Source organism: Rattus norvegicus, chromosome 9 (genome assembly GCF_021556685.1).
Source record: "Rattus norvegicus strain SHRSP/BbbUtx chromosome 9, alternate assembly SHRSP_T2T, whole genome shotgun sequence".
In the NCBI taxonomy this organism is placed as follows: Eukaryota; Metazoa; Chordata; class Mammalia; order Rodentia; family Muridae; genus Rattus; species Rattus norvegicus.
Window position 1 is genome coordinate 111,528,081 of NC_141542.1, and position 25,362 is coordinate 111,553,442.

A 25,362-nucleotide genomic window follows, 5' to 3' on the forward strand; every position below is an offset into this window, starting at 1 on the left:
ACTTAAAAATCTGAAGGGAATGAGCACCTGACACAAGGCACATGCACTGTCACGTACTTTCTGAACTGTACATGTAAGCTTCCTCTTCTCTATCGAGCAACTGGATTTGTAATTTCAGTCAAGAACGATGAGAAACTCAGCCTTTGGAGACATATGATACCTATGTGTTGTGGTTTGTACTGTCTCCTAACTGAACACGATTAAAGCTTTTTATCTAGTTGGAGTTTCACAGCAATTGGATTCTGAACAACATGCTAACTCAAAGAGCTACACGGGTGTGAAGTCAGTTTGTTCTAGCGTGATAGCATTATGGACAATCCTAGGAAGCTATGATCTACTTCTAAAGCTATGGGGAAATATGGAAAGAGAAGGACTACCCACTGTGGAGTCTACTTAAAGAAGTAACTATTAAAAGTATGGGCTCAATGGGACTTGGCACACACTGCCTTGCAATGTATTATGAATCCATATATAGTCATGGAGAAAACATATATATACACAGGCACACACACACATACATATTCATAAAAGTAATAACCCTGATGATTTGAGCTCTATCTACTGTGATTAAAATGTAATCTATAATTGATAATGTATTGTGGTTATAGCACATGTTACTACAGTCTTTTGATCTTGGAGTTTATAATATTCCTTAAAAATTATGCTACTGTGTACCAGATTTAGTGTAATGTTTTATTTTCTTTTGAAAGAAATTTTATAAAAAGATTGTATTTCAGGCTTTGGAGGAAGATTAGGTAAAACGTGAGAACATTAGTTATACTATTATTTACGTCTAAGTAACATCTGCTTTTAAGGCTATTTTTTTGATCATTATATTTAACCTCACAATAACCCACAACCTAGCTGAAAGTCATTCCAATTTTAGAGATAAAGAACATGCTCAGGGACGTCACTTAATAAATTTTTTTGTATATTAAGTAGAAATCACATGGTTATTTTAGCAAGCACAGCATTTTGAGACTAAAAGTAACATAGAAGAAAAAAGATAATTTTTCATACCTGACATTCAGCAAATTCCTTATGGTTATTATTTTGTCAATTTAAGAAACTGTTAACTGCTTTAATAAGCCATTGCTTGACCATAAAATAAAATTTGCTAATCCTTTAGAAATGCTGAATTATACTAAAAAGCTTGGAAGTCATTATTACTCCTGTCACAGAAAGAAAAAGGAGGAGTTAAAAATAACAGTTTTGGGGGTTGGGGATTTAGCTCAGTGGTAGAGCGCTTGCCTAGGAAGCGCAAGGCCCTGGGTTCGGTCCCCAGCTCCGAAAAAAAAAAAGAAAAAAAAAAGGAAAAAAAATAACAGTTTTGGGGGGCTGGAGAGATGGCTCAGTGATTAAGAGCACTGACTGCTCTTCCAGAGGTCCTGAGTTCAATTCCCAGCAACCACATGGTGGCTCACAACATCTTTAATGAGATCCGGTGCCCTCTTCTGGTATGCCTGAAGACAGCTACATTGTACTAATATAAATAAAAATTAATAAAAAAATTAAAAGAAACCTTTTTATAGGTCCATCACATAATTGAGACCTATAAAAATCAGCAAAATTTTCTGACCCCTCCACAAATATTAGAAACATGAAAATAAGAAGAATCATTTTTTTTTTGTAAAAAATAGTTTCAAAGAACAATTAAGTGTTAATTGATGTGTGGCTGGGTGATGATTATTAATTAGTTGATTTTAGGAATAAGGTCTGCCACTGATTTTTTAATGAAATGTATCAAAGAAGTTCTATTAAAATAATATATAGTGATATTTATTATTATTAATTATTATTATAATACATTTGTATGTGTTGTCTGTATGCGTGTCTGTATGTATGCATGTGCATATTTGTGTGTACGTATTTGTGTGTGTGTGTAGCATGTGCACATGCATATGTATGTGTATGTATGAGTATGTATGTTTGCATGTGCGTGCATATAATGTGCATTTGTGTGTTTATGTGTGTGTGTGCCTGAATGCAGGCTTGTAAGAAGCAGAGCTTGAGTCTGGCAGACAGAGAACGACTTTGCTTTCCGGTTTTACTCGTCTCCTTCCACTGAGGGTTGACTGTGCTTCAGCTTCTACTGGCTGAACCCTCTCTCTGAGGACCCTGTTAAATTTTAATAGTGAAAGTTGTTTCATATTTAGGTCAGTTAGGAGCAAAAGTGCTTAGTTTGAAATAAAACCATAAATGTTTGTTTGCTCCTTTAAATATGCTTGCCATAAAATGTTAACAACTCCAATGGTATTTGTCTAGTATAAGGGAGGGGATTTACAAAACTAGCTCTTTCAATGTCTTCTTTCTCATAAAGATAAAATAAAACAGATTAATAAACCCCCTCTCCCCGTGATTGACATTGCAGGAATAAAATCCCAGCAGTATCAGAGGACAGAGCATCAAGGTATACTGATCATCTGTTATTTAAATAAAGAAATGTTCAACATCCTTAGTCATCAGGGAAATGCAAATCAAAACAACCCTGAGATTTCACCTCATACCAGTGAGAATGGCTAAGATAAAAAACTCAGGCAACAGCAGATGCTGGCGAGGATATGGAGAAAGAGGAACACTCCTCCATTGTTGGTGGGATTGCAGACTGGTACAACCATTCTGGAAATCAGTCTGCAGGTTCCTCAGAAAATTGGACATTCCACTACCTGAGGACCCAGCTATACCTCTATTGGGCATATACCCAAAAGATGCCCCAACATATAACAAAGACACTTGCTCCATTATGTTCATAGCAGCCTTATTTATAATAGCCAGAAGCTGGAAAGAACCCAGATTTCCCTCAACAGAGGAATGGATACAGAAAATGTGGTACATCTACACAATGGAGTACTACTCAGCTATCAAAAACAATGACTTCATGAAATTCATAGGAAAATGGATGGAACTAGAAAATATCATCCTGAGTGAGGTAAACAATCACAAAAACAAAACAAAACACACACACACACACACACACACACACACACACACACCTGGTATGAACTCACTGATAAGTGGATATTAGCCCAAAAGCTTGAATTACCCAAGATGCAATCCACAGACCACAGGAAGCTCAAGAAGGATGACCAAAATGCCGATGCTCCTACTCCTTCTTAAAAGGGGGGAAAATGTCCATAGGAAGGGTTATGGAAGCAAAGTTTAGAGCAGCGACTCAAGGAATGGCCATTCAGAGCCTGTCCCACATGTGGCCATATCTATACAGCCACCAAAACTAGATAAGATTGATGAAGCTAGAAAATGCATGCTGAAAGGGACCAGATATAGATCTCTCCTGAGAGACACATCCAGAGCACGTCCAATACAGAGGTCAATGCTAGCAGCAAACCACCGAACTGAGAACAGGACCCCCTTGGGGGGAATTAAAGGAAGGATTGAAAGAATTGAAGAAGCTTGCAACCCCATAAAAACAACAATGCCAACCAACCAGAGCTTCCAGGGACTAAACCACAATCGAAAGAATATACATGGACTGACCCAGGGCTCCAACTGCATATGTAGCAGAGAATAGCCTTGTTGGGGCACCAGGGGAAGGGGAAGCCCTTGGTCCTGACAAGGTTGGACCCCCAGTGCAGGGGAATAAGGGGTGGCAATAAGGCAGATGTATAGGGGGAATACCCATATGGGGGAGGGGGCGGGGAGGGAATGGGGGCTTATGGACAGGAAACCGGGAAGGGGAATAATGTTTGAAATGTAAGTAAAGAAACATATCTAATAAAAAATTTTTAAAAATCTAATGGCATTGTCACTGAGGGGTTATAAACTGATTTATATCTTCATCTTCACTCCCCCATCTGAGCCTCCTTTCCTCTCTTCCCATGTTTGTCTTTTCCTTGGATATTAGAAACAAATAAATTGTCTTTTGTTTCATGCTTAGCAGATGTTAAATATTTTTGTTCTGTGACAACGGCCACCATAGCACCCACTTCTAAGGGATTGGGTGATAAGTCTATGAATTTGGCACTACTAATAGAATAGTAAAATTAAAAAAAAAAGTAGGTAAGATCAAGATAAGATGAATATATTTTGTAAAGAAGAGTCTGAGTTCGGGGAAGCCAGGGAGTCAAAGAAAAGATTTTGTTTATAGCTCAATTGTGTCCCTCCACTGTGTACATTAAATTCCTGTCTCCAGTGTATGTTTCTGTGATGTTTGAGCAACAGACTGTGCAACAATATTAGAATAGATCTATTAGATGAGGGCTAATCAAATAGAACTTTTAGACGTTTTCCCCTTAGTTACAAACACAGAACAGGGGGTTAGCTCCATGGGACAACAAAGAGAGAGAGATGAGACAGCTCTAAATAAGACGGAGAGGAGACCTACGCTGAAGTAAACCAGCAGACACCGGGCACTCTCAGACGCCGGAAGACAGGAAAGCGTCCTCCCCTGGAGGGTTCAGTGGAAATATACTTGTGTCCAACTCTAACTCATGCTTCTAGAATCAAACGCTGGAGAGAATAAATTTATGCTGTTTTAATCACCTACTTTAATTTGTTGCAGCAACTCTAAAAGGTTGTTTCAAAATGTTTACAGTATTCGTATTTTCTACCCCATTCAAACAAGCTAGCCTTAACATAATTCTATTCCAAATAACAATTTAGATACAAAAGTCAATTACCAGTTAATAATTTTCATTTAAAAAGACTGAAAATTTAAAGTATGTGCGATTAAATTCCAAAAGTTGAAGCCTATGATATTATGAAGTGATGTCTCTGAGAGGCAGTGAAAGTTTAAAATTAAATCAAGAGAATCATCCTTATCACCTGATCATAGATATAAATCATGCGATTATATAACTTAGTACAGAAATAATTGGGAGATATGAGCCAGCCTTCCCTAGGTTTTGAAAACTCAGTCAACTCCTTGACAAATAATTTAAAAAAGAAGAATCTGGAGCTAACTAACTCAGTTTGTTGTGAGGGTGAGCTAGCTGCTCTCTCTGTGTAAGGCAAAGGGGAAAAGACAAAGACGATGTGTTAAAACTCTTAATGTATTATTAGGAATAATGACATGGAAATAAAAACTCAAATTGCAATACACAGTGACAGAAAATTAAGAGATGAAACTAGCATTTTTTTTCTCAAACTAGGGATTTATGTAGAAAACTAAAATCTATCAAAAATTCTCTTAGAACTACTAGGTTACTAGAGCAAATACTGTAACATTCACCAGTAGGGGAAGTGACACATTGGTTAAGATTACTGGCTGCTCTTCCAGAGGACCCCAGTGCAATTCCCAGCACCAACATAGGAGGAGCTCACAACCATCTGTAACATCCAGTCCCAGAAAATCTGATTCCATTCACTTGCCTCTGCAGAGACCATGCATACATACTGTGTATAAACATTCATGTAGACAAAATACACTCGTAAACTTCAATTTAAAAAATAAGTAGGTAAAATTTCCGTACATACAAAATAGTTTTTTTTTTTCTGATTCAAAGGTTGAATAATGACATCATTATCAAATGTTAGCTAGTTTCTTCAATAGTTGGTACTGGAACAAGTACCAAATTCAAATAAACAAAAGAGACAGGAGGTCCTCCCTCCCCCCTAAAATATGTCATTCAGCTTTCTTCACTATAATATCTGGGGCTGGGGATTTATAATATCTGAGATAAAAATCTAATGAAGAGAAAATATTTTTTAGTGCGTGTTCATAATTGGTTGGCCGGGTAGCTTTGGGGTTGTTCTGAGTTGGCGCCTCACAGAGTCAGCACAAAGGAAGACCGCATCGATGCGGAGTGTAGCACATGAAGAAACAGTTGAGGCCACACGATCATTTCAATCCCATTAAGTTTCATTTGTTAGTCTTCCTACCGACTACCAACAACACCAAGTTCTAACACGTGTAGCTTTGAGAGAGAAATTTTAATTAATTACAAACAGAATTCTGTCCTTGGTGCACGAAGGCTCCGGTTGACTCGCAACCCGAAATTGCTTTAGTTTATCTGTGACTTCTTCTTTTTTTTTTTTTTTATTTGTATGGACATTTGTGCAAATTGTGCATGCCCAGTGTCTGTGGAGGCTGGATATGGGTGGATCCCTGAGGTTACAGTGACAGACAGTCGTGGACTGCCATTTTGAGAAAAGCACACCAGTCATCTAGAAGAGCGGGCAGTGCTCTGAGCGTAAGTCATCTCTTCAGCCTAAGAGTCTTATCTGAGAGTCTTATAAGAAACCTGAGAGTCTTATCTGGTCCAATTTGTTCAAAGATTCAGCCCAGTTACATCAGAAACTCAAAGCAAACTGAACTGTGAGCTTAGTCTCAAGCTTCCAAACGCTGCAGGGGATTGAAGATGAGAGCCCCTGCCTAGGTAGAGAATTTTGTGTCTCCCAATGTAGTTTTGCAGCGCCAGGAACTCATGTGAATAAAATTTTGTCACAATTACATGGGGTAGGAATTAATTAATAAAAGTATAAATTATTTCTCTTAAAAATTTAATTCAGGGATGATAAAAATGGCTCATTCCATTAAGGCTGACTTTTGGGCCATACCTTGGGGTGTTTCCCTTCCCCCTCCCTGAGCCTTTTAGCCTGCTACAGCAAGAAGTTGTTTAAACCCTTGGCAGCTAGCTGCTCTTAGCCCCTGATTCGAGGCATGGGTTTTCCATGGCACCCTTCCTCCCCACCTAGCATTCCAGCTTGTTGTTGTTAAGAAGTTGTTTATGCCCCTGATTGGGCCAGAACTTTCCACCACACAGACTTTTCCTGTTTTCCTGGTTGGGGATTTTCACCTGCCTTGTTTTCCACAGCTTTTGCCTCAGGTATATAAGGAGATCTCAGTAAAAACCTTGGGGATACTCTCTGAAAATGGGTGACCCGTGTATGTGTTTTCTTTCAATCCCGTATACCTACGCCCGATATTCACACACTGGTGGCACAGGTGCCGATAGCTGACAACTTGAATCCAATCTCTGGTGAGAGAGAATAGAACCTGAAAAGTTGTCCTCTGACTTCCATACATGTGATCTGGCATTTCCATGTCATATACAAATATCTCTCTCTGTTTCCCTCTCTCTCTCTCTCTCTCTCTCTCTCTCTCTCTCTCTCTCTCTCTCTCTCCAAACACACACACACACACACACTCACAAGTGCACACTAATAATATTTAAGCTTAACAAGAGATTAATTTGAAAGCTAAAAGAAAAGCAGGCTAACCTTGATAATTAAAATTTTAGTCCTACACTTTCTGGTGGGTATGCTGTCATATTATTTTTGTCCAACTCCACTGAAAAGTTTACTCAATTTTGACAGTGATTGCTAAATTGACCGTTATCAAGAGAGACATTAAAACCAAACAAGAAAGGCAAAAATTTTGCTAATCTTATTATCTTTATTTAGGGAATCAAATTTGTAATTGGGGAAGTTAATTGACTATCAATATCAGAATAAGAAATTGTGATACATGTATAATCAAAGGAAACGTGAACAGCAATCTGGGCTAAAATAACTCAATATAAAATGTAATTGTATTCAAATGTGCTGTTCCTTTGTTCTTCAACATTCCACTCTGAACTATTGTTTTGTTTCGGAAAACACCTGTAAGTAATGGCTACTTAAGTTCAAGCAAAGACGTTCCTCTTGATGCTGGCAATTCTGAAATAAAATGAAAAAACAACAACAATAACAACAAAACCAAAACAAATAAACAAAAAAAAAACCAAAAAGAAAAACTTTTCTAGTGAGTTTCTCACTTCAATAATAAATTCTGACATCACAGAGAATGACAAAAAAATTCATATTATACGGGAACTTTTTTATGACTTAAACTTTTGCCTCTTTTAACATTTACAAGGGGTGTTCTTTTTTTTCTGAAAAGGATTTCTTCAGCTTACTTTACCTTGTATTCAAACACTTTTTCACCAGCTTCATGTTTAGAATACGATAGGATGATCGATTGCTTATACTATTAGTAATTTTACAGTCTTTTTCATTACTGTCTTTATCACGATACCTAATTCTAACCAGCATGCAATATCTTTCCTTAAGTGCCAGTTTAAATCCTTAGATGCCAATGCATTGCTCCAGCTAAGGTTTAAAGTTACTTCATGATGAAAACTGTTTTCTTGGTAACATTTGTAGTCTCCTCATGTCTATTTGGGAAAACACACATATGAGACTGCTTAAGCCAACCTTAAAGACAAGGCAGGATAGTCAGATGAAATTTCACCAAGGGCCTCTGTGCTCTACCAAGACGTGTTCATCTTCACCTGTGTTTCTTTCAGTCTAACAAATACTATGAACATAAAGATATATGAAAAACAGACTTTGTTTTCTTCAAAAGCAGCCACAGCTAATTAGGATCAAAATAACCATCAAAATGTAGTTTGCTTTCTTCCCAGGTAGAGACACTACTTCAGAATGTTGGTAAGTTAATTTGAGAGGTATTCATACTTTCCGTAAATAGAAATGTTGCTTATAATTAAATTATTTACTTTAAGAATGACTATTACTGTGTCTGCAACAAGAACATACTAGTTCCATTACAAACACAAGAATCAAAACAAAAATAAATCTTTTCAAAAGCAATTCAGCTAAAAGCAATTTTACCGAATCAGAGAAAACATATTCACATTAGAAAAAAAATTGTGACTGAATAATCATTGCTCATAAATTTGAATAAAATTATAATTATATTAACTTTAATAAGTTTTGGGGAAAGTCATGAATCAATTCAGTAAACGTCTCATGTTACTTGTTTAGCTTTGGCCCTGTTCTTTCTATATTATTTTTTTTAACCATTTTGGTTTCAAAGAGGCATCATTTTAATCGTATGCATGCTAGGTACAATTCTGTCTCATGAGTAGTGATTTTCAAATTTACAACTTCTATATGGGAAATATCCAATTATGTACTTAAGTGTGAAAACTGCTGTTTTGCTACTGAATGGCAGAATTCACGTGCCTCGCTCCGATTGCTTCTGATTCATTTTACTGTAAGAACTGATTTTTATGGCTATATTGAAATGTAGATAGCAAATGTTTAGAATTGGAATGGCTATATCAATACTTCCCAAGTTATTGTAAATTTAGAATGTTATGATACATTAGTCTAGACTTTCCTTAGTTTTGTGTCTTGCTTTATATGTTTATATCGTCTCTAAAACTTTGTAGATTTTTTTTTTTTGTATTTTGGTTTTTGTCTCACCAGACAATTCAGACTGATCTCAAACTCATGATCCTCCTGCTGTCATTATGGCGCAAATGACTACGTCTGGCTTCCTCCTAGGTCTCCTTTATTTGAAGATGTGTTTATCTTCTAGGATTATATACAACCAATTAAGGCCCAGTTCCATCACGCCTCGCCTCGAGCTATTTAGAGACAATTGCTGCAAAATTGCAATCAATGTAAAAGTGATTTTAGGCCTGGTGTTGGAGTTTGAATGGTAGAACATTTGAGGCACCCCTGGGAGCAACCCCATAGGAAGAGCTACAGTATCAAATACTTGGACCCCTCAGAGCTCCCAGTGACTAAGTCACCAGCCAAGGAGTACAGGTTGGCTGGTCTGTGGCTCCCACCACATATGAAGCCTTATCTGATTCAGTGGGAGGATAGGTTTGAGGCCACAGAGGAGGGGGATGCTACAGTGGTGAGGTGGGAATGGATGGGTAGGTGGGTAAGTACCCTCTTAGAGGCAAAGGGGAGGGAGCATGGAGTGTGTGGTTTGTGGAGGGGGGAGCTTGAAGAGAACAACATTTGAAATGTAAACAAATTAAATAATTACTAAAAAATAAAAGACTACTTGCTAGTATATAATCAATAAAATATTTAAAACAACAAAAGTATTTAAAACTATATTTATATGGCTATGTATGGTTGTACCTACCTACAATCCTATCACTTGGGAAGCCACCTTGTGCTGCACAGGACCCTGTCTTAGAAAAATAAAACTAAAACCAAAACTAAGCAATATTAAAAATAAAGTCCTTAAACAGAAGAAAATTTGAAATATTAAGAAGAAAAGTATTTCACTGTGTTACTATGCAATCTAAAAGTCCTTTGCAATGGTTGGCATCTTAAATATTTTCTGAAATTTTAGCACTAGGTCCCCAACTGTTAGTGCTACTAGACACTAATGGTAGTTACAATTTGGGACCATTCTCGAAAGTTAGTTCATTGCCTGAGCCCAATGAAGACATCAGCTGTCTCCTGTCTGTGTTCTTATAGACTGGACACTCCAGAGTGAGCACTTTCCTCTGTCAATGCGTCGATGTCCTGTCCTGTAGCCTTCCCAAAAGCCCACAGCTAACAGAAAAGGAAAAAAAAAATTATCAGAAATGATGAGCCAAAATATGTTCTTTCCTGTTTTAATTTCTTTTCCCCTTGGATTTTGTGATAGTAATGCAAATTTGATATTATGGATTCTTTATTTGAGAACAATGCATCTACTGATCTTATAGAGTCTTTGTTGTGACGTTTTCATGCATGCCCATGATAAATGTCAGTCATATCACTCTCTTTCCTGCTGTATCTATGACCTGGTTCTGAGGAAGCCATTCTTTCCCCCACACCAGGCTTCCTTTGTGCGTCCATGTCTGCCTTTTCTTCAGTGAGCCAGTGAGGTCAATGGGGATTGCCGACAAAAGCAAAAGCAAGCAGGCAGGATTGTGTATAACGGCCTGGGCCCCCTGCAACATCACCGGGAAAACCGTTCCCACCCCATCAAACAGCAGGGATTCTTTACAGGGGTAAAATCAACCTAGAAAGGGAAATATTATTTGGTGGTTCGATCTGCGATACCTTTTGCTTTCTCTCTAAAATTCTCCATCCATCAAATGGTACTGACATTCTAAATGTCCCCTTGGGCCTTTGCGTGACATGACTAATGATGATAAATTGTGCTAAAGGTTTTCGCTTTACGATAAGTGTCACTAGCCCTCCCTTTGGCTTCCTTCCTTTTGTGATTCCCAGTGAAAGGATGCAGAAGAGGCCCAGAAGAGAGGGAGAGAGCTTTAGGAGAGAGCACATTGTCCAGCAGGGAGAGTAAGCAGTGACTAGAGAGAACACAGCACCGAGCTAGCGTGTAGGTAAGATTTGCGCTGTTTTTGAAGTACGTGGATAAATAGCTCTTACTGTGAAGGGAATGTTCTTCTTTAGATGACTGACTGAGTCACGGGGATTAACAGTAGACGGAGGTACAAATGCTATACACCTTTGTTCTCTGTTAGAAAGCCCCTATCCGGACAGTAATTTCATGCCTCTTGTTCCTACGTTGGCCCAAAGATATGAGTCCGAGCCCATTCTGTAGACCAATATCTGAAGTGCTGACGTTTTTGTTCCTAGATACACAAGCTGCTCACTCTGAGGGAGATGTCAACCAACAGTGAATTTTAACCCTACTCTTACCTAGGTTCCCAATTAAAACAAGGTAAATACCTTAACAAAGGTTTTGCCTTTGAGGAGATTCACTTATGCTAACTGTGCAGCTTGCCATACTGAAAGGCTCTCTTTGAACTTGTACGAAATTGTCCCAAGTTACAGGAGGGTGGGCATTTTCTTTCTCCTTATTATATAAATGATGAAGGTTGTCTTGTTTTTCACTTTCATAAACGGCAAAACAGTATCCCTGGGATTCCTTAATTAAAAAAAAAAAAAAAAAAAAAAAAAAGCATGGCAGACCTTGAGTCACCTGACAGATGAGTGAAGAATTTGCAGGCTACTCTGCAGATGCCAATTAGAATACCTGGCACAATGCTACTTCTTGCTAATAGGAAACGCTGTAACAGAGGAAACCTAAATTAAACTCCAAGGCTTTGGAAAGTTAAAGATTGGAAACTTTCAAGTGAAATCCTTGATGAAAAAAACATATGTGACAAAATCATTTAGCCACTTAACACATGCAAGGGAAATGTTGTTTACCTAGAAAATGTTAATTTTGTTTTCATTAGCAGAAAGAAAGTGCAGACATTTACAACAATGGAATATATAAGGAGAAAGCAATTAATTTTTATTCTGGATGAGAGGTCTTTTAATATTCTAGCCCTAGGACAGGGGTTTGCAACACGTTTCTTCAAGGACTTTTAGGAAATTGGACATTTAGTTTAAAATTGTCTCGGCTTTTAAGTATTTACCCATTAGAATTTTTTTCTTCACTAAATGCTTACTTTCAACTCAAAATTGTTCTTATGTTATATTTTTTAAATTTCCTTTACAAAGATGGAGACATTTGTAATTTTAATGTTTGGCATATTATTAAATTCTCAATCTGACTCATATAGATATATATATTTTTGGTAAATATAACAAAAATAACTTTTAGTAATTGAGTATATTTATTTGAGTTGGTGTTCAGGGTGGTCCAAGTGACTCCCAGAGCAATACGGGTTATTTTGTTGTGCTTGGTTGGGATGAATGTACTACCTATTTCTCAAGATTCTTCACAAATTAGACACAATATTTGGATGATTAGAGCTGGATCTAATTAGAATTAAGGCCCTTTCTTTAAGGAGAATTGCTGATACTAGAAAACAACAATAAACTCATATATATATGTATATATATATGAGTTTATTATTGTATATGTAATATAATTACATTATGTAATTATGTATATATAATATAATTACATTAGGTGCCATCTGAAATCTAGACAAAGATTTTCCCACTTTGCCTACCACATCTCCTTGCTAATGTGTTTCATAAGATCATTGGTTTATACTGGTTCTTTGTTCTGCGATCATAAAATTTTGTATAACTACATCCATGGTGAAAATATGTCATTTAGAGAAGCCTGAACCATGTAATAAGACCACATATATTTGGCTTAGAGTAAATTATCTCATATTCTTCTTGGCTCTATCTATTAAAAGGAGTTTTCAGTGATTTATTTTTTTAAGTGAAGACTCCGAACGTAGTCTTTCTTTTCTAAAAATGTATTCATGTTTTATTTTACGGGCATTGGTGTTTTGCTTGCTTGCAAGTGTCTTTGTGAGTGTATTGGCTCCCTAGGAACCAGAGTCACAGACAGTCGTGAGCTGCCATGTAGGTGCTGGGATTGAACTTGGCTCCTCTGGAAGAACAGCCACTGCTTTTAAACCATGAGCTCTCTCTTCAGCCTCCGTGTATGTGTTTTTAATTATGAGGACTTACTGTACTTATTTCTGATGGACACTCTGCCAGGGTGCCATAAACTAGACATCATAAAATAAATTTTGTGACCCGGGTGTGTTGTCAATGCCCTGGGTTACTAGTGGAGATTGTTCATGGAGCCTTGTACCTACTATGCAAAATCTCTTCAACTGTTACGCTTCCTGTACGTTAAAAGTATTTGATATGTGTAAAACAAAAGAGCTGCCATGGCCATTCCCTGAGCGCTCAATGAAGAACTACAATTCTTCCTTTAGGATTCGGGTAGACCAGCCCCAGGCTTGAGACTACTCCACTCCTGTTGCCAAACATAATCTTTCTGTGTTTCTGACCTTTCTCCTTTGAAATGTTTTTTATATTTTTTTGAGATTATAATGTAATTACATGTTGCCCTTCCTTTTCCTCCTTCCAAGCCCTCTCATATACCCCTTGGTTCTCTCCTTCAAATTCACAAGCATTTTTTCATTAATTGATATTGCACACATTTTTTGTATCTGCATACACACATATAACCCTAAATATAATCTGGTAAGACTGTATATTATGACTTATATGTATGTTTTCAGGACTTATTATTTTGCACTGAACAAACAATTGTCGTGTCCTTCCCCGGGGAAGAGCACTTCTACTCCCAGCTTTTATTCAACTGTCTATCGTAACTTGTACAGAGCTGGGCTTTTCACCACCCACTTGGGCCTGTCTGTTAATGTTGTTCTGGTTCAGTTCTCGTTTGAGCATTCATGTTCATGAGACTTTATGTGCTTAGCTTCTGTCATTACTGTGAGAAACAATCTCACAGAGAACTTAATGATGTACTGGCTCCTACAGCCTTTCCACGGTGTCCGCTGAGCCTTACCGTCAGAGTGTTTTGCAGATGTAAACACTGGGATTGGGCTTTATGATGTCGTATTTTGATTGGATGTGGTTTTCTGTAGTAATTGTTGCCTGTTCCATGAACAAGTTTCCTCAGTGAGGGGTGAAGACTAAACTTATCTGTGGGTATAAGGACAAATTATTATAGATTATAACAGATTGCAGCTGTTAAGAAGCCTACTTTAGTTTAGTAAAATAGTGTCTGTAGTTTCTTGCCCAATATCCATGATTTCAGTAGCAGTGATAGTTACAGTGAAGGATAGCCAATGTATTCTCTCATAGAATCTGAAGAGACCTAAACTAGGACTAACATATGCTTTAGTTATCAACTCCTGGCCATATCCCCAGTGGAATCTGCGTTCTACTCAGAGACAATCGCACAGCATGTTCGTTGCTGGTCTAATTACAATAGCTAAGAAATGATATCAGCCTTGAGATCCACCAATGGTTGAATGGATAAAGAAAAATTCATGCATCTACATAATGGAATTTTTGGTCTTTAAAGAAATAGAAAATTTCAAAACTGAATGGGACTGGACAGTAATAACAGTGAGGTAATCCAAGCTCAGAACTTCATAAATTGTAACTCATAGGTGTATTATAGCTCCAATTTTTTAAATATTTGTTTGATCAAACTTGAATGTTTGTAAATAACTAGAAGAGGATAGGGCTATGATAGTGTGTGTGTGTGTGTGTGTGTGTGTGTGTGTCTCTCTGTGTGTGTCTGTGTGTGTGTGTATGTGTGTGTGGTGTGTGTATGTGTATATATGTGTGTGTGGTGTGTGTATGTGTATATGTGTGTGTGGTGTGTGTATGTGTGTGTCTGTGTGTGTATCTATCTCTATATCTATCTATCTATCTATCTATCTATCTATCTATCTATCTATCTATCTGTCTATCTAAATTGCCTCTGACCCATAATATTGTAACAGGACATTTTCCTTATTTTTACATTCTGACAATTTGAAATAAAAATTCAATAAGCATTTACCAGATACTCTAAGTCAAATTTACACTTTGCAAATTTTGTGAATTGGTATGTGGTCTCCCAGTCCTATGATTCTGGCTAGTGACAGTGAGTTGCTGGTCCTGGTCATTAACACCTTGCTTTGCAATGCCATTCAGCCCTTTAGCATGAAAGCTCAAGATATTTTAAATTCATAGTGCATATATTTACATATGAGCTATAATAAATTGAAGGACATGCATGTATTTATAAATAAATACACTTTCTGTATCCATACTGTCATCTAAGAAATTGGTAAAAAGAACTTAGAAATTGGTTTAAAGAAAACTATAAAGCTCTCTTCTTCATCTACGAAAAATAATAGTTAATCTTTCTTGAGTCATAATCATTTCAACATTTACCCAATGATTTGTTGGGGGCAGCGTCTATTCTTCTTGATCTGATATTTAAAGATATTTTTCTTTGCACTCATATTCTGTTTGAATCATCAGAGAAAATGACGGAGTGAGTGATAGTAGAAGTCTTAAGGTATGGGAAAACAGCTGCATATTACTCATCAAATTACCTCAGAGTCCTGGGACTTACATTTTCATGAGTGACATTCCATTTAAATAGTTGTTTTACTCAGCACCACCCCCTATATCTTCTTTCCTTTTATTGGGTATTTTCTTTATTAACATTTTAAATGTTATCCTCTCTCCCTATCCTTCCCCTCTGGAAAACCCCCCATCACATTGCCCCCACCCCCTGCCTCCTTGAGGGTGCTCCCCCCCTACCCATCCACTAACTCCAACTTCCCTGCCCTGGCATTCCCCTACACTGGAGCATCACACCTTCACACAACCAAGGGCCACTACTCCCATTCAAGCCAGACAAGGCCCATCCTACATATGCGGCTGGAGCCATGGATCACTCCATGTCCACTCTTTGGTTGGTGGATTAGTCCCTTGGAGCTCTAGAGGTGGGGGTCTGTTTGGTTGGTATTGTTGTTCTTCCTAAGGGGTTGCAAACCTCCTCAGCTACACCAGTCCTTTCTCTAACTCCTTCACTGGGGACGCTGTTCTCAGTCCAGTAGTTGACTGTGAGCATCCGCCTCTGTATTTGACAGACTCTGGCAGAGCCTCTCAGGAGACAGCTATATCAAGCTCCTGTCAGCATACACCAGTTGGCCTCCCCAAGTGTGACTGGGTTTGGTGGCTAAACTCGGATGACAGCACATGTTGTCGAGGATGTGTAGAAAGAGGAATACTCCTCCATTGTTGTTGGGATTGCACTCTGGAAATCAGTCTGGGGGTTCCTCAAAATATTGGACATATTACTACTGGAGGACCCACCTATACCACTCCTGGGCATATACCTAAAAGATACTCCAACATATAACAAGGACACATGCTTCACTATCTTCATAGCAGCCTTATTTATAATAGTCAGAAGCTGGAGAGAATACAGATGCTCTTTAACAGAGGAATGGATACAGAAAATGTGGTACATCTACACAATGGAGTACTACTCATCTATTAAAATCAATGACTTTGTGAAATTCTTAGGCAAATGAATGGAACTAGAAAATATCATCCTGAGTGAGGTAACCCAATCACAAAAAACACACATGGTATGTACTCACTGAAAAGTGGATATTAGCCCTTAAGCTCAGAATACCCAAGATATAATTTACAGACCACATGAAGCTCAAAACGAAGAAAGACAAAAGTGTGGATGCTTCAGAAATTCTTAGAAGGGGAAACTAAATATCACAGTAGGAATTACAGGGACAAAGTTGAGCAGAGTGAAGAAAAGGCCACCCAGAGACTGCCAAACATAGGAATCCATCCCCTATTTCTCAAAAGCACATATTTTAATTTATTCCACCGTGGAATTCTTTTATAGAACAACAGGAATCCCGGCGGAATCACTAAGGCACAATGGGAAAACTCTAGAGATTTTCCATTACAAAATTTCACAATTTTGGCTGATATAATTTTATTCTCCTGCAGATTAAGTACTCACAGTTAAGTTACTTAGAAAAATATACAATTTAATTAGCTCAATGGATATCACACTGCACTTAAATTAATGAAAGCGAAAATAACAATGATATCCAAAGCAAATGAAATTATGTTATTACTTAACCAATGATAACAATATTTAATGTATATTTATGGTATAAAATTAGAACCATGAGGTGGTGGCACACAGCTTTAATCCAATCACTTGAGAACCTGAGGGGCAGGGGGAATCTTTAAATTTAAGGCAAGCCTCTCTCTCTCTCTCTCTCTCTCTCTCTCTCTCTCTCTCTCCCTCCCTCCCTCCCTCCCTCCCTCCCTCTCTCTCTCTCTCTCTCTCTCTCTCTCTCTCTCTCTTTCTCCTGTTTCTTTTCTCTCCCTACTCTCTGTCCCCCTCCCTTTCTCTCTCTCTCTCTTTAGCTGTAAGGAGGTGAGCAAATTGGCTTTAATTTATGCTTCCCACCACACTGAATGTCCTTTTCTTGAACCAAAACACCGGGGCCAGGCAAGCACAATTGGAAACCTTTAGCATCTATTTTTGTTTGATGCTGTGTTCAAACATTTCTTCATTATGGCAGAAATAGCTGCATGTGAAAGAAATACTCAATTGTAATACTCTAATATGTTTAAACACGAACAAGTTCTGATAGAAAAATATGCAAACGAAAATATTCTAATATTGCAAAGTAGTACATTTTAAGATTCTTAAATTATATTTATCTTTAAACAAAACGAGTATTTAAATGTTTTGCTTTATTTTTACAAAGAGGAAATCAATGCAAAATGCCTCAAAACGATTCCCTATTTTTCTAGTGTAACTAGATTAAATTTTCCATTCCTAGTTTGAAAGGGTTATTAGAATAAACCCTTAAAAATCATGCTGAATTCAGAAGGAGCAGAATCCCTTACTCTTGTGATGGTCCTTCCAGTCAAGCCATGATCATTTGAGGACATCGAGCTATAAAAAAATCATCATGACTGGGCTTGTTGACAATTTATATCACTTACCCTCACCCAAGTATTTACTGGCCTCAATCAGATGGAAACGCTGTATGGATTCTGGATAAAGTGCTTGAGTATAATATATGTATGTATGTATGTGTATATGTAATATATATGTATATAAATATGTATGTGTGTATGTGTATATGTATATGTGTATATGTTATATGATGTATGTGTATATGTGTATTGTGTATGTGTATATGATGTATATGTATATGTAAGTGAATATGTATATATACTCTCTCTAAAGAGAGACACATCTTCTTGACAGTATTTATATACATATATATTATATATATATTATATATATATTATATATATATTATATATATATATGGAGGGGGAAACACAGTTCTCTGCTGTATAAGACTTTGGCATAGCCAGTTGAAGGAGGAGAGTCCACATCTCCACAAGTAATCTATCAGCCATTCACTGTAAGAAAATCTATTAAACTCATTGGCTTTCTAGCATGAACCTGTTTGTCACTGGGATCTTAGGAGAAGAAATAAAATATGACTTACCTCTCTGCTATGGGAGGGTATTTCATCATCATGTACTGTATGCTTATGTAGAGGGAAGATTATATGTACGTGCAGATAGATGTATGTACATGTGCTTCTATTATGTGCTTGCATGTTGTATGTGCCAATACATTGAGAGGTCAGATGTCAATTGCCAGCTCCATGTAACTTGTTTTGAACAGGTTATATCATCTGACTTGGAGTCCACCGACTGTATTAGGCAGGCTGGTCTGTGAGCCCCAGAAATCTGTCTGTATCTGTCTTCATAGCATTGGGATTTTTAAGTTACCTCCTGCCATGCTTAACTCTTTTACTTTATTTAGGGATCAATTTCAGGTCTTCAAATGTGGATGATGTGGTGGCTTGAATACGCTTGGCATGGGAAATGGCACAATTAGACGATTATGGCCTTGTTGGAAGAAGTGTGTCACTGTTGGGGGAGGTTGGACTTTGGGGGTCCCTATGCTCAAGCTCCACCCTGTATAGAATTCAAGCTTTCTCCTGGCATTTTTGGAGCAAGATATAAAACTCTGACTGTAGGCTGCCATCCTTCTAGCCATGGTATTCATGGACTGAGTCTCTTAAACTGTAAGCCAGCCCTAACTAAATGTTTGTTTTTTATAATAATGATACTCTGTTATGCTTGCAGACAGGACCCTACTGTATCTGTCCTCTGAGAGGCTCCAACCAGCAGCTGACTGAAACAAATGTCGAGACACACTGTCAAACATTAGATGGAGCTTGGGAATTCTTGTGGAAGTGTTAGAGGAAGGATTGAGTAACCTGGAGGGATAACAACTCTCTAAGAAAAACCAACAAAGTCTGCTAAGCTGGTCCCTTGGGGGTTCCCAGAGACTGAACTACCAACCAAGAAGCATACATATGGCATGTGGTCCCCTGCACATATGTAGCAGATGTACAACTTCGTCTTCATGAAAGTCACCCCAGAACAGGAGTAGGGGCTTATGCAGACTCTGTTGCCTGCCTGTGGATCCTGTTCCCCTAACTGGGGTGCCTCGTCTGGCCTCAGTGGGAGAGGATAGGCCTAGTCCTGCAGTGACTTGAGATGCCAAGATGGGCTGGTACTCAAGGGCAACCTCCCCTTCTCAGAGAGAGAAGGGGGCATAAGGGGTGGGGCTGTGAGAGGCGAGGACTGAGAGGAAAGTGGGAGCTATGATTAGGATATAAAAGGAATAAACAAATTAATTAATGGAATAGAAAAATGAGTTGCCTTGGTCATGGTACCTCTTCACAGCAACAAAACCCAAACAAAAACAGATGCAACACTTTGATTAGTGAATCAGCTACACTGGCCTAGTCATATTTTTTAATCTATTACCTTAGTTATAGGGCAATATATTTTTATTCAAAATATGATATAATATTCCCCATAATTAGGCACCACTGCCAAAGGGAGTTATTATTACCTTACATTAGTTGCTGTTTACACTAAAACACGTTTTACTTTTCTTTCTTTGAAGTAATGGTGAAGAAACTTTAGGTCTCATACCTGATACACAAGTACTCAATCACTAAGGTAAAATCCTACATCCTTAAAATAACATAGTTGGCCATTACTCCATGTCATAATCAGGACCTCAAGCACATTATGGAGCTACTGTACCACTAAGCTACTTTCCTACCTATACTAACTTCTTAAGGTTACCCCTTTCTGTCAATACTTACTATCTCCTGTCCTTTCTTGTTCACTGGGCAACAGAATCCTGGGAATTGAATAATTATGTCTTAAAATAAGCAAGCATATCTATACCAATGAAACAAACTATTTTTTGACAAATACTCAGGAATTAATCATATCTGTAATCTAGGTCTTCAATTTAAAAATTGAAATATCCTTGGTTTCATCCTACACACCTATCATACATCACTGGGGAGGCATAAGCAGGAAGATCATAAGTTTGAAGCTAGATTCAGATACATTGTCTCAAAGACAAAATTAAAACAAGGTAACATAATAGACATAGCTAACTATAATCATGCCAAAAGCAAAGTGTCATGGGATTTCAACGTTCATCCATTTATATCTTAAAGTAAATGGTACCTTTTAGATTGTACCTAATTCATAAGAAGTTGATTCATTCTGTAATCAATTCTATGCAAAATGTAAGAATATATATATATATATATTCTCTTAGAATAAAAAATTAGGGACAATTTCAAGGATGAAAGATGGAGGGGAAAGGTCTTATTTTTACATTAAGGATTTCATGAAGAAGTCAGGAAAGGAGGATAGAGCTTGCCAAACAGCCAGCCATGACCTCTCGATGTCAAAGCACATGATCTGCTGCAATGCTACTGAGCGGGGCTGAAAGATCACCCTGTGTTTACTGAATATACATTTGATATTCAAAGCCAGACAGGGATGAACCAAGTACATCTTCTCAGAGGGTGTGCCAAGGAGACCCTGAGGTCACCTTGGTCAACATGCACAATGTGTGACTAAAGGATAATGGAGTCAGTAAACCTTTAGTCCTGACATCCACCTGCTCATTCTGTTTAGTCTGCAAGGGAGCAACTCTGAAGCCGCAGTGAAATAGAAGAAACCTTATTAAACTGCTTGCTTCTCCAAGGAAAATCTGAAACATTTATGTAGCCTAAAGGGATGATAACTTGCACCAGTTTTCAAACAATTATTTTCTTTTAATCTTTATTTTTATTTATATAGTTCTATGAGTCCGTGTGGGGGGGGGGCTGTGTGTGTGTGTTTGTTTGTGTGTGTGTGTGTGTGTGTGTGTGTGTGTGTGTGTGTGTGTTTGAGAGAGAAAAACAGAGAATATTCATATATGGTGATCAGAGGAAAATTTCAGGAGTCATATTTTCTCCCACTGTTAGTTCCTTGTTTGTATGGCAAGTTCCTTTAACAGCTGAGCCATCTTGCCTGACCATATCTTGTTTTTATTCAGCTCTGGTAGAAAGTGAGCATCTCATCTCTTGATAAATATAGGGAAAACTTCAGCAGTGCTGGCAATCCCTATGTCTTTGCCATTAAAAAAATAGTGAATATTTTTCTATTTACTTCCCAGATAATATTGATATTATCTCTAAGAATTATTTGTATGCATCCCATTTCCCCTATTTGAGATGTGGGGGGTGTGGCTGTATTTCATCTTATATAAACTTCCTTACCCACCAAACTCCATGCTCTTTCTCTCTGTGTTTAAAACAACAAACAACAGCAGCAATGAAAACCAAGAAACACACACACACACACACACACACACACACATCAAACACACACACATCACACACATCACACACACACATCACACACAATCACACACACATATACACACACACACATCACAAAACACAAAATTGCACAAACAATGCAATATGAGACAATAGTCTACAAAAATACCTTTAAGTTTGTTTTGTGTTGGCCAACTGCTCCTGGGCATGTGGCCTGCACTGCTGAGATTCCAGTGGGAAAAAACTATTTTTCCTTCTCAAGCAATTACCAATTGCAGACAGCTTCGTGGTTAGGAGTGGATGACAGTGTTTACTCCCTCATCTAATTTCTGGAAACCCATCTGGCTTGAACAGACCCAGTACATGCTGACACGATCTGTATGAGTTCACACAAGCACATGTGCTATTTTGCTTGGAGATCACTGTTGTTTGACTTGTCCATCGCCTCAGACAAAGGAAACCTCTAAACGAGCAAAATATTATAGAGAAAAGTTAGACTGAGGAAATAATAAATTTCACCCTAAAAGTGAGATTGGAAGATAAAGAAGGAATTATTGTTTGTCAAGCTCTATTTTCTGGTTTTTTTTTTGTTTTTAATTTCACAAATTTGTCATGATAACGTTTTATTGTACTTTAGTTCTTTAAATTTTGGTTCACAGAGTAACAGGTTTCATCATGTCTTTGTATTCATTATTTTTTTAATCCCACTTAGTCTTCTCCTTTACTGTCCTGCTTTATGCTCCCACATCCTGTTGACTCGTTCTTTACTCCAGCTCATCACCCGCCACTTCTGCCTCACATTCTCATGTGCTGCAGAAGCCTCTTCATTTTCTACCTCTGATAAGGGCTGTTTCTCACCTTAGGGATTCCATTCTAGTTTGATGACTTACAGAGACACACAACTTTCATACACACACCCACACATACACACAGATACACTCAGCACTCTGCATTCACACACACACACACACACACACACACACACTCAGCAGTCAGCATTCACACACACAGTGTTTACACACACACACATACACACACACACACTTAGCACTCAGTGTTCACACACACACACACACACACACCATCACAACAAACAAAATCACTCTATTTAAAATCAGGGTTCCATGATTATACTATATTCCCTCATTTACTAAAAGCTTTTGTTGAACCCAAATCTTTTACTGTATTAACTTTTAGACTATAATTCTTGACTGAACTGGCTTGGAGGGCTCTCCACAAATTCTACTTGTGGGAAGGTTGTCAAGGAGTGAATACCACAGAATACCATAGTAGACCATAGCAGACCATAGCATAGCATAGAAGACCATAGCAGACCATAGCAGACCATAGCAGACCAAAGCAGACCACAGCAGACCACAGCAGACAATAGCAGACCATAACAGACCATAGCAGACCATAGCAGACCATAGCACACCATAGCAGACCATAGCATATCATAGCATTGTTTATTCTGTGCTCGTTTATCTTAGTGGCTATGGCAATCACCCACAGTCAAAATAGCACTAAATGCTGTGTTCTTATATTAGGATAGGTCCAGATGAACCAATTTATTAGCATATTTAAAGGCAAAGTAAAAATTGATGATAAATCTGGCTCACCATCAGTTTGTTCCTCTAAGATTTCTGGATCCTGTGACTCAGGGAACCCATGAGTAGCAAAGAGAGAAGGAATGGTATAGCAGTGGGTGATGTCTCTTGCTTTTGCTCATGTGAACTTTTCCTGCTGTTATTGCCATCTTTATTGTGTTCATAATTTAAATTGAATTATGCTAACTCTTTTGGTAATAGCTAAATTAGTTAGGAGACCCCCTTACCAAAAAGAAAAAAATATGATTAATTATATGTAGTGATGAAGCAAACTGTTTACTTGTTCTGGCTTTGTAAAAATATACTATACCCTTGGATTTAATGATTTCACAGCTTGTGGTTTGAATGTGATATGCCCACGGGTCTTGGGCTTGAACAGGTGGTTCCTAGATGCTGGTGCTTTTGGAAGAAATGATTATTTAACAACTGGAGTTTTCCTGGAAAGGATGTGTCACAGCAGGTAGTTTCTGAGGTTTTATAGCATAATTTCACTCCCTGTTTCCCCCTCTGCTTCCTAAGCATGTAAGCAATGTGTGACCACTCTACTTTCTGACTCAGGTTAGCTTCAGTTTTCTGCTCCGATATTTTTTCCGCCATGGTGGACTGTATTAGACGTGTAAGCTGGTATAAAGCCCTGTCTCCTTCAAGTAGCCTTGTGTCACAGCAGTCTATAGCAACAGCAGAATTAACACAAAACTAAGCACACAACAGTCTTCTCATGTGCATTTGTCCTGGGTCGCTTAGAAAGAGTTTATTGAGTTAACAATCTGGCAGATAGAATAGTAAAAATAAAATTGTAGCTCAAAGGTGCAAAAGGAATATTTTCTAATGAAATCTTCTAAAACAATGGAGATCAGGGCCCAGTGACAGCCATAAATCTGTTAAAAATTTAGTTAACCAAGAGGAAAGCTGTGTTCTCTTGTTCAATGTATGGCTAATATTGAAGTGTGAAGTAGATATTATAGGGCATTAAGGATTGGGTAAGTTTTTTAAAGACATGCTAATTAGAACAATAATAAAAAATCAGTATAAGGCAAACAGAGAAATGAAAAACAGAGATGAGACATAGTCAAAGATTTGTTCAGAATATTTGATGTCAGCAAGAACAAAAATTATCTTATGAATCCAACAGGCAAATATATAAACACTGATGTCACTTTCTTTCAGATCGGCAAGTGTAGCAGTCACATACAAGATGATCATGTCAGCAGGGTTTAATTTAGAATGAGAAACTTGAAACAGATTTGTGGCTGTCAGAGAAGAACAAAAAAAAAAAAAGAAAAGAAAAAGAAAAACAACCAAGGAGGGTTTTACTGACTGTGCATAAAACAAGGTATAGAATTTTAGATATTTTTTTTAAAAAATGCTATAGTAAAAAAGATACAAAAAATATAATCGTTTAAGAGAATTTGATTTCTATTTCACAAAATAGGTAGGCAGTGAGAAATTTGTGGGCTGCTGTCCCTACATATGACATCCATTGATGGTACAGGAGAGCTTTTATAACTCTTCCCTCCTGATCATTAAGGGAGAGAAAAGATTCAGAACCTACAATTTATAAGCAAGGTCCAGAAATAGCACTCATCACTTTACTCACCTCGCACTCAATGGAGAAACATCTGAGGATTAGCAAGAGCATGCAGTCTAATTTAGACAGCACTCTAACTCTGATACACTGACATTCTAATAACCCACCTCTCTGCTGGGTGGCTCAGAGCTTCCAAGATCTCATCCACTACAGACACTGTTTCAACATATGTTTAGGGATGATTAGGTCTACTTGCACTCACAGGAGACGCTTGGGTGTCTCTTTTTGATTAAGATAAAAGTACAATATGCTCCCAGCACAAGTTCTTCCTCTTCTCAGATATCTGTGACTAATACAGCTACAACCCTCTGATCAGTTTTACCCTCCCTCAAACTCCAAAGGAAGAATACTGTTAATGGCTCATTGCATGGCTATATTCAACATCTGGTTTTCACATCATTTCTTTTCTTAGGAACAAATTATTCACCTTTCCTCTTTGATAAAATTGAAATAGTAAGAATCCACCTTTACCGTTGTACAA

General features: G+C 37.7%; 1 long non-coding RNA gene across 3 annotated transcripts; it reads right to left on the minus strand.

Moving 5' to 3' along the window:
* Window positions 1-7,334: 7,334 nt before the first annotated feature.
* Window positions 7,335-24,962, minus strand: LOC148003864 (uncharacterized). 3 transcript variants are annotated; one of them, XR_015629258.1, is made up of 5 exons: window positions 24,891-24,962; window positions 21,856-22,149; window positions 13,964-14,100; window positions 9,848-10,266; window positions 7,339-7,617 (listed from the first exon to the last, which is right to left on the minus strand). It is a non-coding gene; the product is annotated as an uncharacterized LOC148003864 (long non-coding RNA). The 3 variants fall into 3 exon arrangements; XR_015629257.1 differs by lacking the exon at window positions 9,848-10,266 and having other exon boundaries at window positions 7,335-7,617; XR_015629259.1 differs by lacking the exon at window positions 9,848-10,266 and having other exon boundaries at window positions 7,336-7,617; window positions 21,956-22,149.
* Window positions 24,963-25,362: the final 400 nt, after the last annotated feature.